This window comes from Columba livia, chromosome 2 (assembly GCF_036013475.1).
Source record: "Columba livia isolate bColLiv1 breed racing homer chromosome 2, bColLiv1.pat.W.v2, whole genome shotgun sequence".
Taxonomy (NCBI): Eukaryota; Metazoa; Chordata; class Aves; order Columbiformes; family Columbidae; genus Columba; species Columba livia.
Window position 1 is genome coordinate 95355143 of NC_088603.1, and position 16819 is coordinate 95371961.

The window sequence follows — 16819 nt, forward strand, 5'->3', positions numbered from 1 at the left end:
TGGAAACACAAAGGTATTATGATATTCAGCATTACAACACTTACTCCTGGAAGAAAGATTGTCATCCCTGAATTAACTACACTTGCTACTTGTTTTAAAGAAACAGACAGTGTCTTAGCATGATAATCAGTGTGAGATGGAGAACTACCTAAGCTGGCAGATGTGAAAGGTGAGGACATAAGCCTTTGTCCTCTAATTGACAGGACTAAAGTCTAAATATCTGATTCTGCTAGGATTCACACCCTTGAAACCTTAGAAATTGGGTCTTGTCAGACCCAAAGTAGAGATTGCTCCTTTACTGGTAGCAGCTTCTGCTCCTTTAATAGAGAGAAGCTGCCAATGAGAGCATCATGTATGTGTAACACCATGTAGGCCATGTGAGGCTGGTTGTAGGACATCGTCTTGTCCTTGTAGGCCTTTCAGTGTTTAAAAGAAAGATGGGGACAGACCTTTTAGCAGGGCCTGTTGCTATGAGAGATGGGGTAATGGTTTTAAACCAAAAGGAAAGGAGATTTAGGTTTGACATGAGGAAGACATTTTTTACGTTGAGGGTGGTGAAGTATCAGATTGCCCAGAAAGGTGGTAGATGTTCCATCCCTGGAAACATTCAAGGCCAGGCTGGACGCAGCTCTGAGCAACCTGATCTGGTTGAAGATGTCCCTGCTCATTGCAGGGGGGCAGGACTAAATTACCTTTGAAGGTCCCTTCCAACCCAAACTGTTCTATGACCTACCTTCTAGCTTAATTTCATTTATGTGGCATTCTGTCATACAAGCTTTGATCTTTGCTCCAGAGAGAATTTCAATCTGTTGTCAGTAAGGGGCATGTTTTTTCAAATGCTGATGATGGAACATGGTCCCAGGTAGTAATTGCTGCCTGGCCAAATTTAACGAGATGTGATTCGAAACCTGTTGTTTGTATTGTTTTAGTTAAATTGATGTCATGGTATCAAGTTGAACCAAATTACATGTGCCTACAGCCGCTTAACTGGCTTGTGTTAGTTTATAGATTAAGTCGAGCCAATGCAATCAGGCTTCAGGCAAGATCTGAACTATTCTGTTTGTAGAAGTTTTGTGTTTAGAGGCTATCACTGCAATTACTTGCATGCCTCCTTTTTTCATTCATTCTACCTATGAGCGCTTAACCTCCTTTTCTGTGTCTTCCCTTCTGCTTTCCCTCTCTTTTTCTTTCCATTGCTGCTGGTTTGGGTTATCTGATTGGCCCTCAATTAATTCTGTGTAATGACTTAGATTTGGGAAGTAATATTAGATAGGCATTGAATATTCATTGTAAATTCAGTACTGAGCACCGACTTTTCTATAAGCCTGGGATCTGACTGAGGCTAGATGGCTGTTACTACTGTGGATTTGTAGTGTTGCTGCAGTGGCCAGGTTCAAGAAGCCTTAATATATGTTGTGTTTTGAGTAGCATCTGGGCATGTACAAAGATGCTAGAGGATCCTTCCATAATCCCAAGTAACTTACATTCAGCCTATGTGACCTTATACAAAGGATTTGTCAAGCATGAATATGACATTATAAATGGTCTTCTTTACCAGAAGGTTGTGGTCTAAATATTAAATAATTACTTGAATTTACACTGTCTGTCTTTAAGCATAAATCTGGTTGCTCTGTAGTCTGGCTCTGTGCCAGTTTGTACAGTGTCTTGGCTGGCATAATTGTGTTATGGTGCAATCATCTCTGCAAAGAGACCTGAAACAAGTAATCATACGTGGTCCTCTTCCGTGGGCTTGTGATTTTCTTATGAATAATATATCTGCTTGGATCACTGTTCCTCATAATAAATTAACAATGTTTAAATTGGCATGGCATCTGCTGAGGAACCAGAAAAATCCCATCCCAATGGTCTCAACTATGGAATGCTGTTCTTGGATGTTCTCCCTAAAGTACTTGTGATATGTGAAGCTGTTGACACCAGTGAAACAAAGGTTTTCTACTTCACTCTGGTGATCTTCATAGGAAAACTTCAACCTTTGCTCGTTATAATTTCCTGTGTGCAAAGTTTGTAAATCTGTTCAGGAATGGCTGTTTATCTGAAGCCTTGCACTTTGAGCCACACCAGCCACATACCTGTGGAAAGGCCAACCTCCATGTGCAGGAAAAGGAAGTGAGAGAAAGCAGAAACTCTTATGTGGTGGTCACAAGCAGATAATGTGTGAAATGCATCTATGAGGATAGACTAAAACACATCAGTATCAAAGTGAGGATAAATTCAGAATTCAAGCTAAAACACAGAATTGTTAAATCAGCATTACAGTTCTCAGGCATCAAATTCAAACTAGAAAGCAATATGGAACAAAACTTTCAGACTTAAATTCTGTCAGTCACTGTTTTGTTCTTCATAGGTAATTCATCCCAGACTGGAACTGTAGTCAACTATTGCAGTTGCCAGAATACAAACCATAGCGTATGCTCAGTAGTTCATCTTAACAACTGTATCTTGCCTTTAACTAGTAAAACCAGACAGCCTCTTTTCTCTGCTGCCACAGATACTACATTTTCCTTTGTGAAAATCACTACGTATTTAAACACCCAAAACAAATAAGGACCATCCATCCTTTTCCTGTATTACTCGGTAGCTCTCCGACCTCTAATCTTAAAGTAAATAAAATGAATTTACAAGGCAAGTCCTGTTTGTTCACAAGAGCACAAAGCACTGCCATAACTACAGCAGAGTATACAAGCGCACCTTTTATAAAGCTTCTTTCAGTCTTATGGCATCTGATCACGCTGTGGAAGGTGCTCTTTTAAAAGGCTTCTCCAAATCAGCAAATAGTATCTCTATACTTCTTAACTCTCTCACCCGCCAGTAATACTTGCACTTCTTTTTATTTAATGTTTTTGCAAGTATCAGGTGAAATGTGGCGTACTGTAATAGCGATAGAAATGTTTGGTTCTGTAATATTCATGTTGTTGGCATAGATCCTGCTATCAGTCTGTGTTGGTTTGAAAGGCAATTGAATCTCTCTGTGGTGGTCTCAGAGTATGTAGTCTAAATTTAAAGCCACGGATTTTTGAGGAGCACATCTGGCAATTCAGTCTTGCCAATAGAACAGACTGATCAGGGAAAAATGACCCCGCATTCACCTTGGCATAAAGTTCATGGTGCAAATTATCGTGTGTCTCCCTCTCCAGAGGTCCGTCAGGACTTCTGTAAGTAGAGAAGAACAGCAATTTCAGTTTTCATAATCAGAGGCAATATAGTAGAGCAAGAAAAGTAGAATTAAAAACATTATGCATGTTGTTGCTGTAAATGTCATTCTGATTTGGATGGTCATCCTTTCCCATGCCTTTATTTTTGTCAAACATTGACCAGTGTTAGTAGCATGTGCAAGGAGATATGCCTTGAAGACCTTGCATGGCCAGCCAGTGGCAGCTCTCACTCCAAGCTTGTGAGATCCCCAGCCATTTTCCACTGTGCAGTGGGGAGTTGCAAATGGAACACAACTATCAATTTTTCCATGTGCACAGCAGCTCATGGAGCTCAGATGTGTTTGAGATATGGTGAATTTAACTGGCAGTTAGAGGAACTTATTTTTCTGCACCTGAAAGTTATGCAGTCATTATTGATTATTCCGGGTTTTCGTTCCCATCCATCTCCATCCAAAATCTTCAGTACTTAGGTGTCAAAAGTTGAGCTGACAAAGCAAAAATTGCCACATGGAAGAGCAGATTATGGAAGTGCAACAGAGGAACCAGAAATGTAATCTCTGCAATATGGAAGTGATGTGATGGAGCACTGGCAAAGCTCCTCTTATTTTTTTAAAGGGGCTGTTGGTTTCCTTCAGCATGAGAATATGCTTAACTGTGTTTATCCATACATCTTTTGCTGATATAACATCCTGCTTTAGGATGTCCTCTCCAACAGTCTGCTGTGCACACAGTTTTATTGATACACTGGCAACTGCGTGCCGGGACCAATGCTATCGACAGCAATTTCTAGTGGAGATGTCATTTCAGTAACTGCTAGAATTCAAGCAAAAAGTTCTTATCCCTAAGCAGAGTAAGCAGTGTGAATCCAGGCATGAAATGAAAGTAAGTATATTTAAACATAACAAAATTTATAAAACTAGCTGCAGCTTTGTGGGTATTTTCACACCTTTTTTTTTTTTTAACGTTGAGCCTTGGGTATAGTTATTTTTTTTTTTTTTTTTTTTTTTTTTTACTTTCTTCCTGCTTTCATCCTTGTCCTCTTCCATGTTTCTGTTGCTCCCCAGAGCACTGGAACAGGCTGCCCAGGGGGGTGTGAATTCTCCTACTCTGGAGACATTCAAATCCCACCTGGACACATTTCTGTGTAACCTCATCTAGAGATTCCTGCTCCAGCAGGGGGATGGAACTGCATGATCTTTCGAGGTCACTTCCAATCCCTAACATCCTGTGATTCTGTGATTAGGTCTTTGACAAAGCAATGGTTATCTTATAATAAAGCTGTATCTTTGGAACAGCCTCTAATGCTTATCTCCTACTTCATTAAAAGAGTCCCTAACTCAGAATCTTGTCCTTTTTGAAACTCTGTCACTCGGTCTAAAGACTAAATTATAGTGGACTGAGTAGACAGTCATTTGGCTAGATTTTCTTTTAATGTTGCATGGATCAACAAATCTAGACTGCTTTCACTACAGTTAGTGATTAAAATGAGACCTCTCTTTATTTTGGACCAATTACAAACATAGGAGAAGAATCTAAGAGAAATTTGAGACTTTATATTATAGCAACCTGGTAAAATATTGCATAAACTCTACTAGTCCTCACTTAGGATTTGTCTTAACAGCAAGTCATTTCCATTAGTGTTAACACTGTCTAAATATTGAAGTCCATGACTTCCATCGGCATGAATAACTTTCTGAGACTGAAATCTGTTTTCCCTATTGGAGATATAAAGAAGAGGAGAAAAATAGCATAGAAGCCTGGTATAGTATATTTACTTGGGACACAATGTTTTGGTTTGTGGTAGGTTTTTTTTGTTTTGTGTTGGTATGGGTGTATGTTTGTTTGTTTTCTCCTTGCAAAAGGTGTAGTTAGGAACACACACACATAAACAAAAAGATGATGATTTTTCTGGCAGTGTATGTTCTTCTGTTAAACTTCGATTTGTTGTAGGAAAGTCAGTTTCCAGAAAATGTCAAGGTGGATCTTTGTTTCCAGGGAGGAATTGTTGATTAAGGGAAGGAGAAAAGACTACAAGATGCATCTTCTCCCTCCTCTCTAAATAGTCTGCAATTGGTAGCAGACCTATGATTTAGTACCTAATTAGACTTGGGGAAGTACTTTAATCTTTGGACTGTGCAGTGCTCTTTGAAGCTTTGCCCCTTTACAAAATGTAAAATGCATTTCTTGGGCATTAGCCTGAAATGTGTTTTAGATAGTAAAAAATGGATTTGTAAACAAATTGGAGTAACAGCAACTGTAACAGAAAACCTCAAATGGTGATATGAGATATTATTAGCCCTAAGCATATGTTAATTGTCTGTAGTGAAAAAGGTCATGTTGTATTAGAGAATTCTGGTATGACTGATGTGTACTGCAGGTTTCATATCAACAGTCGTAAATTTTAACCTAATCTATTAAATTATGTCCTGAACCATGACTTGGAATAGTAAAGACACGGGCTTTTAGTGCCTTTTGGTAAAAAACTGTGAGGTGTTATTTCACTGAGTTGTTTTTTTGAGTGCTTCATGTGGGTAGTGAGATTGTACAAAAATAACTCATTTGGCAGCATATAACTATAGAAAGCATATCAGGTGGGTACTGTGGATAGACATCTTGGTTAGTATAAAGTTGCTTTCAATTTTAGATTTTAAGATAAAAGAATGCCATCATCCCTTTTGTGTAATGAAGGCATGTTGGAAGTACAGCAGTGTGACTGAAGAATGGGATCTGCCTGACCTAATTGTAACCTGGACTGCCTGGGTGTAAGGGAGGTTGGACACTGAAAATGAAAGATTGTCAGAGGGGAAGAAGGTTTTCTTCCATAAACATATCTATGTGGCAAGAATTACACTTTTGTCCCCAACAGCCCAGGTCCCTCTCTGAGGGGAGAGGGTATAGACTGATTTGAAATGAGGCATTTTAAGGGCTGAAGTTGGCAGAAGGATTGTAGCAGTTGCCTTCTTGATCAGCTCTGGAGCTGTAAATCCCATCAGCTGTGGCCTTCAGAACATTCTCAGGAGCAGCACATCTAGAGTGAGAACTGGCCCTGCTCCAAGTTCAGTTTGTGCCAACTCTGAAAAACAAGCTGTGATATGCAGAGGGGCGAGACGGGCTCATGTCTGAATGTGCTATTTGTCACTCATAACCATGAAGATGAGGAACAAGGCTATTGCCTGTCTACACTTGGGAGAAGATTCTTACCTAATCTTGTTGATTTTATTAATTGATTTATCAACTTTCTTGAGTTTATTTTGATTCTTGTTCATTCTGCACAGGTATGTTTCTGGAGGTTTAAAATACTTGTGCCTATGGATTGAATGTGTTGAAATCTGATATTTTCTGATCTGGTAACCAAGTTTCCTAGATTTGTGGATCAGAGTTCAAGTTATCCGTGTTCATAATTGAAGAGAACAGGTTGTTCGGGTTTCTCGGAAGGTACAATGTGGTATTTGAGCTGGCTGTTTTTATTCCCAGCAGCCTGTGGCAGAAGAATTACTGACATTACCTACACATATATATCTTGCAACATCATCCACATGTGCTTGGGTCTTGGCTTATGCTCTTTGACCATCCCGTAACCAAGGCAAACGAGATGCATATGGTCAGGAGAAAGAACTGAACTAATGTACAGCTGGATCTTGCAATGATTTGTGGTCAGGGATTTGGAGTTTGGGAAGCCAGGTCCTGTGTTTGAGAAGAAGCCCTGCAGGCCTGATGCCTGAATCACAGCAACAGCTACCAGTAGCATAGCCAGTAGTGACTGATTTGCATATGATAAAGTCGTGCCAGTAAATCACTGATCAACTCATTCATAGGAGGCCAGGAAAAGGAGCTGAAAAGTAAAATGGAAAAGCTTCCTAATAAGTTTATTTGAGATATTAAAGAGAAAGGCTCTGAAGAAAGAGCTTTTTAGCCTACTGGGCAAGATCCCCCACCCCCCACATAACTGCAGTGTGGCATAGATAAATGTAAAGTGGTGCGTGTGAGTTTCATTTCATGTACAAAAGTGTGAATCTGAGCTGTTATCTAGTAACATCTGAACTGAATCAGACAGGAGTGAGACTCTAGGGTTATTATATTTAAATTTCTTAAACCAAATCAGCTCAGAGCTCAGTAGTGGTCACAAAATTAAGTCTATCGTGAAAGGAACAGAGTGTGAAACAGAAAACAAGTTGTGCTTCTGCCTCAACTAATTGTTTACCCACACTATATTTTCTGTACAGTTCTGGTCCTCCTATTTAAAACAACCAACCAACAAGAACAAAAAAAAAAAAACACAAACAAAAAACAAAGCAACAAACAAACAAAACAAAACAAACCAGCAACAACAACAAAACAAAACAACAACAAAAAAAACCCAACCAAATCAAACCAAACAAACCCCAAAACCTAGTAGGCATATTAGAGCGGGAAAAGTCTTAGAGAAGGGCAAACAATATAAAAAGATAAAGTTATGATGGTTTCTGTAGAAGGGAGGACAGGTCAAGTAGTCTGGGACTCTTTTAGTTTATTTAGCGTTATGACAGAGGTCTACAAAATTCTGAATGGTAGAGGAAAGATGGGTTCACTGTTTTAAAGGTCAAATCACAGATATTTCTGAAAGCCAGAAAACGATGATGGGTTGATTCTTTTGGGAGTATTTAGTCAGGTTAAAAAGAAAAGTTAAAACCAAGAAAGTTGGCTGTGCTATATGGAAATTCCACTTGTTGCTTTAAAGCCAGGACTAAAGGAGACCACGTGGATTAAAAATTTATCTCCATGTTCAGAGGACAGCTAGCAGAGCTATAAAATTGAGTAATACTTATATTCTGAAAGTCTGAAGGAAAGTCAAGAAAATAAAAGGGACACAAGACCCATAGTGAGCATAACTAAGGCAGATAAGAAGCACTGAATTACTTTAGAATCAGAAAAAGTCGTAACAAATGTATTGGTCTAATGTGTGAGGGATGAGGTAAAATTGTTAAGTGATGTAAAAATATAGGAAAATTAAAAGATGTATCTGTTATCTAACTGTATAATAGGAAGTCAATGAAATAATTTCCAGTAATAGGCACTTAAGGGGTTGCTCTTTAGTAGCTGCTAAATTTAGACATTTTTAAATTGGCGTGCCCAGATAATTAGTTTCAACAGGGCTGTCCAATGAGCTTCCTGGATCATTAGTGTTGGCTTTTTTATAAGCTTTGAAGTACTGGAGAAAGAGGACAAAAATGGCTAATATGCCAACATTCAAAGAGGGTAAAAGGCATGACCTGGATAATTACATGTCTGTCAACTTGACATCACTTCTGGGCAAAATAATAAGGGACCTAATTAATAATGAATTAAAGAAGTGTTGTATAATTAGTGCCAATCAACATGAGTTATAGGAAAACCAGAGCATGTCAAGCTAGCTTGATGTATTTTTGATGAAATTAGAAGTAGTGGTTGATAAAGCTAAAAGTGTTAATGTAATATCCTCTGATTTCTGTGAAGATTAGACTTAGTCCATAGTTAGATTCAGAAATGAAAGTCTTGGGTAATCAACCAGCAACACTTCACATGTTTTACATGCATTAAAGGGTAGCTAATTCTTAGGTGTGAAAATGTCAGTGTAAAATGAGACTCATCGCTGAAAGGATGTGTTCCTCTTGGACTCTTGATGGCATGCTTTCTCAACCCTATGGCACTTCGCTTCTTACCAGGGTCCTAAAAAACCTTGTAATAGCTACTGATGTTTTGTGGAGGGTTGGTAGGTTGAAGAATTGTTAAGTAAGGAAGAGGATTCAGCAGTGAAACCATTCACTACCATTTACCCAGCCAAATCTGGCACAAAGCTTAGTGTGTTTCAGTGGAATGAACTGTATAAGAAAAATAAAGTGCTGCCCGTATTTATTGAAAAAATGTATTTCTGCAAAGTGATAACTGTAACAGCCTGAGTTGTGATTTATCATGTGTGAATACTAGCCTTAATAACTTCAGGTAACAAGAAACATTGACTATTACGTTTGATTGGGGGAGTTTTTTATCATCAGATCTCTATGAGTTTCCAGTTCTATTCTGTGTCTTAACTTTCATGAACTTTGGAGGAATAAATGAAGATGTATTGAACAGGCATATCTTTTTGAATTTGGCATGAGTGCATTTGTTACTTGAATACTGTGCCCAGTTTGAGGTCTACAGTTCATTAATTAGTATGGATAAATTAGAAAAGGTTCAGAGAAAGCCATGGCACTAATTGCAAGAATAGAAAATGTGTTGTGTATTGGAAGATCTAACACGCTTTATCTTTGCACTTCCTCATAAATGAGGTTAAGGTATGTCTTGATTAGGGTCTACCAGTACAAATGCAAGGAAGAAAACCTTGATAATGGGCTCTTTAGTCTGACTAAAAAAGGTAAGACCTAGTGGCTGGGAGCTATATCCAAAGAGATTCAGGCCAGGGGAAAGGAGGCTTCACAGCGGGTGTGATTTACCAAGGGTTGCAGTAGATTCTGCAGCATTGCTGACTTGATTTTTAAGGCTGGTATTTTCTAAAATGTGTGTTAGCTGAAAGAAGGCTGGAATCTGGAAACCATTGTGGATTGTGTTATGAAGGTAATTAGATCATTGCAGAGGTCCGTTCTCAATCTGTAGAAATTAAATATGTATTAGGCCCGAGACACTTGTTACATTGAACGCTGGTGCTGTAAAAAAAGTGTCTTCCAGACCTTGTTCTGAATAAGGCACAGAAAGGGCACTCAAACTTTGTTTTCCCACAAAAATACTCAAGGAGTCTGAGGAATGGGGACTTGAACTCTTTGTTGGAAAACAATCTCTGGCTTTGTAGCAATGTGGATAAAGACCCAATCTCAAATTCTGATGTTTATCATGATTAGGAATTGTCATCATCTGGTCAGTGCCTAACAAAGCCAAATAAAGTAAAATAAAAATTTCAGAGCTTTAGGACATGAACAATTAGAGAACATCGTATCTGTTCTCACTTGAGAGAGCTTCTCACTGGGAAGTTAACAGGACATACACATTCCTTTTGGGGATGAAAATGGAAGAGATCGTTTACATTGAAAATGATGTCTCAGCTTCTGGAGGTTATTGTAATTTTTTTTCTTCCCCAGTGTTACTTTCGTGGTGCTCTTCATACTTTATCTGATTCTGGAATGAAGAGGTTTGTACTTTCCAAAGTTTTGCTTACCTTTTAAATGCCACTCTGGATTATAGTGGTTTCTCAGGATTTCCATAGCTTTGATGAAATAATGAGCATTCAGCATGTGTTGGATAACAGCATCTTCCTCAAGAACAGTCATGGAAAAAAATGTTTATTGTTTAATCTTGAAATGCCTCATATTTATGCCAGTTGGCATAAATTAGAAGTCATCATATTGAGACATTTTGGGGGAGTCAAAGACAATATTAGGGGAACCTGTACATATCAGTGAAAAATGTACCTTTATTAATGCCAAGAGCAATTGGAAGCATTTTTCAAGTATATTTTAAAAACAAAAAAAACCCAGCAGTAATCCTTGATAGTGGTCTACATTAAAGAGATTAAAATCCCAGAAACATTCAAAAGAAGAAAATAGTTAATAAATAACCTCCTGTGATTGGAAAACTTCTGATACATTTATATTAAATGTTGGCAAAATATGTTCTATTCGAACTGTAAATGGAAAGTATGTTAGGTGTGTACTCCTAATAAAGACGTTGAGACTTGCAGGACTGGATAACATTGAAAACAATTGTCTGAAGAGCTTTCATTGTCACTGACATTTACAGATCTAACGTCTTGGAACACAGGTAAGCCTTCAGAAAACTGTAAGAAAGCTAATATAGTAATATTTAAAGATACTAAATGGCATGGTTGTTGATGCCAGCATCTTGCTGCTCATTCTTACTGTTTTCTGCTCCATTGGGAGAAAGAGTGATTAGCCTCTGGTACTTCACATCCATGAAAGCTTTTATATACTGTATCCTATAACCTGCACAGAATGAGGTTTGTTTGTTTTGTTTTGTTTTTTTTTGCGAATCAACACTCAGCAATTTTTCGACTTCTAAAAAATATGATTAGCTACAGTAAATATAATAACTTAGCATTAAGCACTTTGCTGCTGTGTGTAGAAATAAAATAGCAGGGAGGGAATCCCTTTTGCATGCAAGGGAATATATTCATTTCCTTGGAGAGCATAGCGCTAGAAGCTTGTGCAGACTTGGTTGTCCACTGTGCCCTCTGGATCCTCACGCATTGCAGCTCCAATGTTGTACATTTGTTCTGTATACTAGTTCTGTTCCTGGCTGTGTGACCTTGCAACTTGATTGTATGAAATTTCATTGAGCTTAGATGCACTCAGCTGAGTGGCTGAAATCACTTAGTAAGCAGTTCTATCTCTGTCTTTTTTTTTTACTCCTCTGTAAATATTTGCATAATCAGACAGGGGTTTGTATTTCTTTCTAATTTTGGATAGCGTTTTTCTTGGTGTCAGGCTTTGCCTAATGAGAAACATCCTTGTTTGACAAGGATTTTCTCATTTGGAACAACTTTTTGAAATCTACGACTTAGCTGTTTCTAATTTCATCTAATGTTAGACATATAAAAAGAGTGTAAAGGTTTTCCTAACGTATTCAAAACATTTACTGGCCTTACATCTTTTACAATACGGATTTTTCTTTGTGTCTTCTGTTCTGGAAATTTTGATTAATTTATGTAGAATATTTTCTGTATCCCCTATTTTTTACTGTTTTTTATATTTTATTTCAGTTGGTTTGTTATGATCATATACATCAATGTTTTATGTAGCTATTTGTGACTATTATCTGCTATTCCCTCTTAAAGCAGAATGTTATGCAAAGTTCTCAACTGACTGAAAAGTGCTGAAAACTTGAGAATAAAAGTAATTTTTTTCTGTGATATTGTTTTCTTTGCCTATATTGGGATGTGTGTATTTGTGATGGGTGCAGGAATACACAAAGCAGGATTTATTTAAGTGAAACCCCTCATTTTCCAGCTTGTGATGGAGTTTTTCAGTTGTTCAGTTCTATGTGAATACTTGAAAAATATGTTTGAAAACAGAAGTATTTTGAGAAAAGAAGTCCAATTCCATTACAAATTTTTTTCAACCTCTGCCATTTAATCTGAGGGGTTTTCCAACAGTTCACAGAATCACAGAATCACAGAATGTTAGGGATTGGAAGGGACCTCAAAAGATCATCTAGTCCAATCCCCCTGCCAGAGCAGGAACACCTAGGTGAGGTTACACAGGAATGTGTCCAGGCAGGTCTTGAATGCCTCCAGAGAAGGAGACTCCACAACCTCCCTGGGCAGCCTGTTCCAGTGCTCTGTCACCCTTACTGAGAAGAAGTTTCTTCTCAAATTTAAGTGGAACCTCTTGTGTTCCAGTTTATACCCATTACCCCTTGTCCTATCATTGGTTGTTGCCAAGAAGAGCCTGGCTCCATCCTCATGACACTCACCCTTTATATATCTGTAAACATTAATGAGGTCACCCCTCAGTCTCCTCTTTCTCCAAGCTGAAGAGCCCCAGCTCCCTCAGCCTTTCCTCATAAGGGAGATGCTCCACTCCCTTATTCATCTTCGTAGCTCAGCGCTGGACTCTCTCCAGCAGTTCCCTGTCCTTCTTGAACTGAGGGGCCCAGAACTGGACACAATGTTCCAGGTGTGGCCATGTCCCCTGCAGCAGGAATACCTCTCAAGGTTACTCCTTGGGGCTGAGACCCTCCTGGCCTGGCCTACAGAATAATGAGGTAAGCGACATTTTACATTAGGCCTAACAGTATTTTGTATGCTAGTGAGATTTATATATATCCTGCTATAGCTTAACTGTTAAAGTACAGTAAGTAGTAGTGTTTGACCTAAATCACTGCCCTACAAACATTCAATGATTACATAATCAATTATTACCATTTGATTTTCATTCAATCATTGATTAATTACCATTTGATCATCCTTTGATCATTAATAAAATTATTTGAGTTAGCCCCATAGTGATGACTTCTTTTAATAATTTACCTGCAACAGAGCTCCAGAAGTAAATGAATGCTAAATAAAATGGTAGCCTGTGTCTGCAGTCAAGTGAAAATGGTGTGGGAATACACATTATGTGGAAATACTTTAATTTGAAGCTTTCTTGGGTTTTGATGTTGATAGACTAGTTAAGGTTTTGTACATCAGCCTCTGAAGAAATAACTTTTTCTATGAATCATATTTGTGGAGATAGGAAAAAAAATAATAACATGAGTTGTAGGAAATGCCTGTTTTATTTCATTTTACTTTCTCTCATCCATAGATTATTCTGCTCTCCAGACTATGTCTGGTTTGGTGTAAGGTCTGAGGACCATCTAATGAAAACAAACAACATAAGGAGGTGTGAACTGGGATCCTAAACCATTTCGCCTCTCGCTGAGTGTCATAGTCTCTTAAGATGCCATCTGCTTTCCTCTTGCATGGTTTCTTTCTGAGTGCATGAATTTCTGCTGAATTGGTTGGATGATAGCAAAATGTCAGCAGGATGGAAATGGCTGCTTTCTTACAGTAAGGGAACTTTTTTGTGTAAGGTGTGCTTGGTAACACAAGGGCTGACAGTGCAAACTGTCAAGTAATGAGCATGAGCATCAGAGCTTTGGTCCCTTGGCAAATGTTCTAACAACTTGGCTATTCTTCCGGTGAGTGTAATGACGACTGAGTTAGAAACACAAGAGGTGTTTTTTCCCATCTTTTTTTCTGTCTTCATTTCTGAGGATTTAGGTCACTGGCTGTTGTCAGGCCGAATCTACAAGTTAAGATGTTCATCTTCATCTTTTGCTATATAGGAAATATTAGCACTATGATTTCTGGTCTTGCAGCTGGGGATGTGTTTTTTTTGTGTTGCAATTATGTAACTGCTGTGTTCATCTGCATCCTGGCCTAGTTTTCCAAATAAGATCTATTTTTAAAAGTATAGAATAATCTTCCTTTCTTTTATTACTACTTGACATAATTTAAAAGTGGACCTGGAGTGTACACAACAAAACCAAACTGGTCAGTATGGGATTATAAACTTAGATTTTTTTATTTTTTTTTTAGCCCTGCTTTTTACTTTCTGTACTTTTTTCCACTTAGTCATATTCATTGCGTGATCATTTCACTATGTGGCTATTTGTAGAATATTTTTACAAAGATATGCATAGCATTCCATGTTGGTAAATTTTAACGTAGTTACAAAGCAAACATGATGCAGTACTTTCTTCATTATGAAGAGGGGGTGTGGAAAAAGCCTTATGTCATTCAAGTAAAAGTATGTATGTTTGTATTAGGGAGTTGGAAAAAGTTAGGAGGAGAGGGGAAACCCCATAATGATTTAATACTTTTTTTTGGTGGCTTGCCAGTGAAGCCAAGAAAAGTCACATTGTCAGTTCATCACTCTGAACCCCATGGTACTATCTGAAGTGCTTCATGTATCATTCATTACAGCAGGTGGAGGAACAGTGAAATGTGGCTCACTTTAGCAGTAAACTCCTTTAGGACTGTTTGGTTAAGTGACTTAATGGCTTATTCTTAATGTTCTTTTCTTTTATCTTGAGACCTCATAACTCAAAATGACCAAAAATAATTCAAATTCTTTTTGGCAGCTGGTCACCTATGAAATATTTTCTGTCCAACTTTATTACCTTTGAATAGAAAATGCCAAGAAAAATGTGTGTGCATGTCTAAGTATACGAAAGACTTACAGATACATACATCTTCTGTGTACATCTATGGCTGCTATATATCTTCTGTATACTTCTGTGGCTTTTTACAATGGCAACTAAGTATTTTAAATTTTATAATCTGTACCTCATTATAATCTGTTCCATTTTAGAAACACTTACGTATGGACATAAGTCACTGATAACTGACATAAAAACAGAAACAAAAGAGAATTAGAGGCAGTGGGACTTACTGGCATATGGGAAAAAGTAGTGAAGAAAAGATGAGAGCTAGTGAGTATTTGGGGAAAAGAGAGGAATTCAGAGACAGCAATCTTCAGTCTAAATTTTTGTCTGAATTGTGTTATATGGAGGAATTTGTAGATAACATTCAGTACCAGATACAAATAGAAAGATTTGGAAACTATTATATTTAAAAATAAAATCTCAGAAGTGCCTAGAAGGATAATCGTGTTCATTCTCTATATACTTTTAAAATTATATTATCAGAAAAGATAAATGAAAAATCAAAAGGAACATTTTTATGTAAACAGAATTTGCCCAGAAAAAAAATCCTTTCTTAGGGCACTTGCAGTTATGTGTAGATATAGAAAAAATGGCACGTTCACAGGTGGTGGTGTCCTGGACTGTGATCAAAGAAATCAGAGTTAATAGTCCCTCTCTGTAAGACCCTGGTGCAACTGTACGTAGACCAAACCAATTGAATTATAAGTCTGAAAAAGGGTGTGAATCCAGGCAAAACATACGTAAGGTGGTGAATAGCAAATATCTTTTAAGTAAATCTTTCCTATCTTTTGCTTTTCAATTAGCCAAGCAAAATGAAACCTATTTATTAACATTTTGTGGTTTATGTCTTAAGAGCAGTGAATGAGTGAGGTACCAGGCAGCTGCTGGAGGCAGAGCAGGAGATACCACAGCATTTCTCAGATCTGACCTAGAGCTTGACTGTAAGACTGTAGTTCTCCTCTCCCTTAAGACACAAACCATCTTCACACAATGCTAATGGAAGCATCCTATTTGCATTTATAAAAACCCCACCAAATTAATAACACAGTGAATTTGCTTTGAAACTGGTCTTCTTGGAGCCTATGCATTTCTAACCTCCTACCATCTGTTGGAAATGTATTTACTAATTTATTGTAATAATGAAAGCTTGAACAGAAAGTCTATCCATGAATTTGTCAAAAAAAACCCACAACCTGCCACTGTTAACAAACAGCTTGCTCTTTAAAAATTCTTCGTGTTTAACAAGAAAATAATTACATTGTCAGAAATAAAAAGGGATCTTTTTCTCTCTTGCAAAATCATGTCTTCAGATGTTGGCAAATTTTTAAATCTAGGGATTATTACTTTTGCAGTAGGCTGAGAGACTTGTTAACAGCTGGCTTCTAATTTTTGGAGTGCTCCAGCCTTAGCTGCTTTAAACTTTGAGCTCTCTGAACCTACTCTATCATACTCAAACATCTCTACAGTTACAGTCACTGACAGGACACCGGCTTAATGAAGAGGCTAGGACACAAAAATGTTAAGAAAAAACAGAATTCAGATTAAAATATTTTAAAACCAAATTTAGGCTCACAACAAAAATGTGAATGGGTTGGAAAAAGATATGAGCTACCTTGCCTTGTAATACTGTGCAATCAAACCGATTCTTGCAATCTATGTGATTTCTTCCAGCAATACGTGATTGTCAAATGCAAAGCTCTCCAGGCCTCCTCCTGGAGCAGGCAGTATCAGTCCATGATCAAAACAGAATTTTAGGTGAACTGTGATATAAAGGTGTATAAAATACACCTTCATGCCAGAGGGACGTGCAGTGGTCTTGGAGAGAAATTTTGGGTTTGCTTCTGGTGGACATCACAGCATGAGTTAGTTTTGCAGGCTTTATGTTTTTCCCAGTGGGGACAACATCTTGAAATTCTCCACCTGTGGTCAGAGAGAAGACTGTGGGTTGAATTGGTGAGAAATGTCAA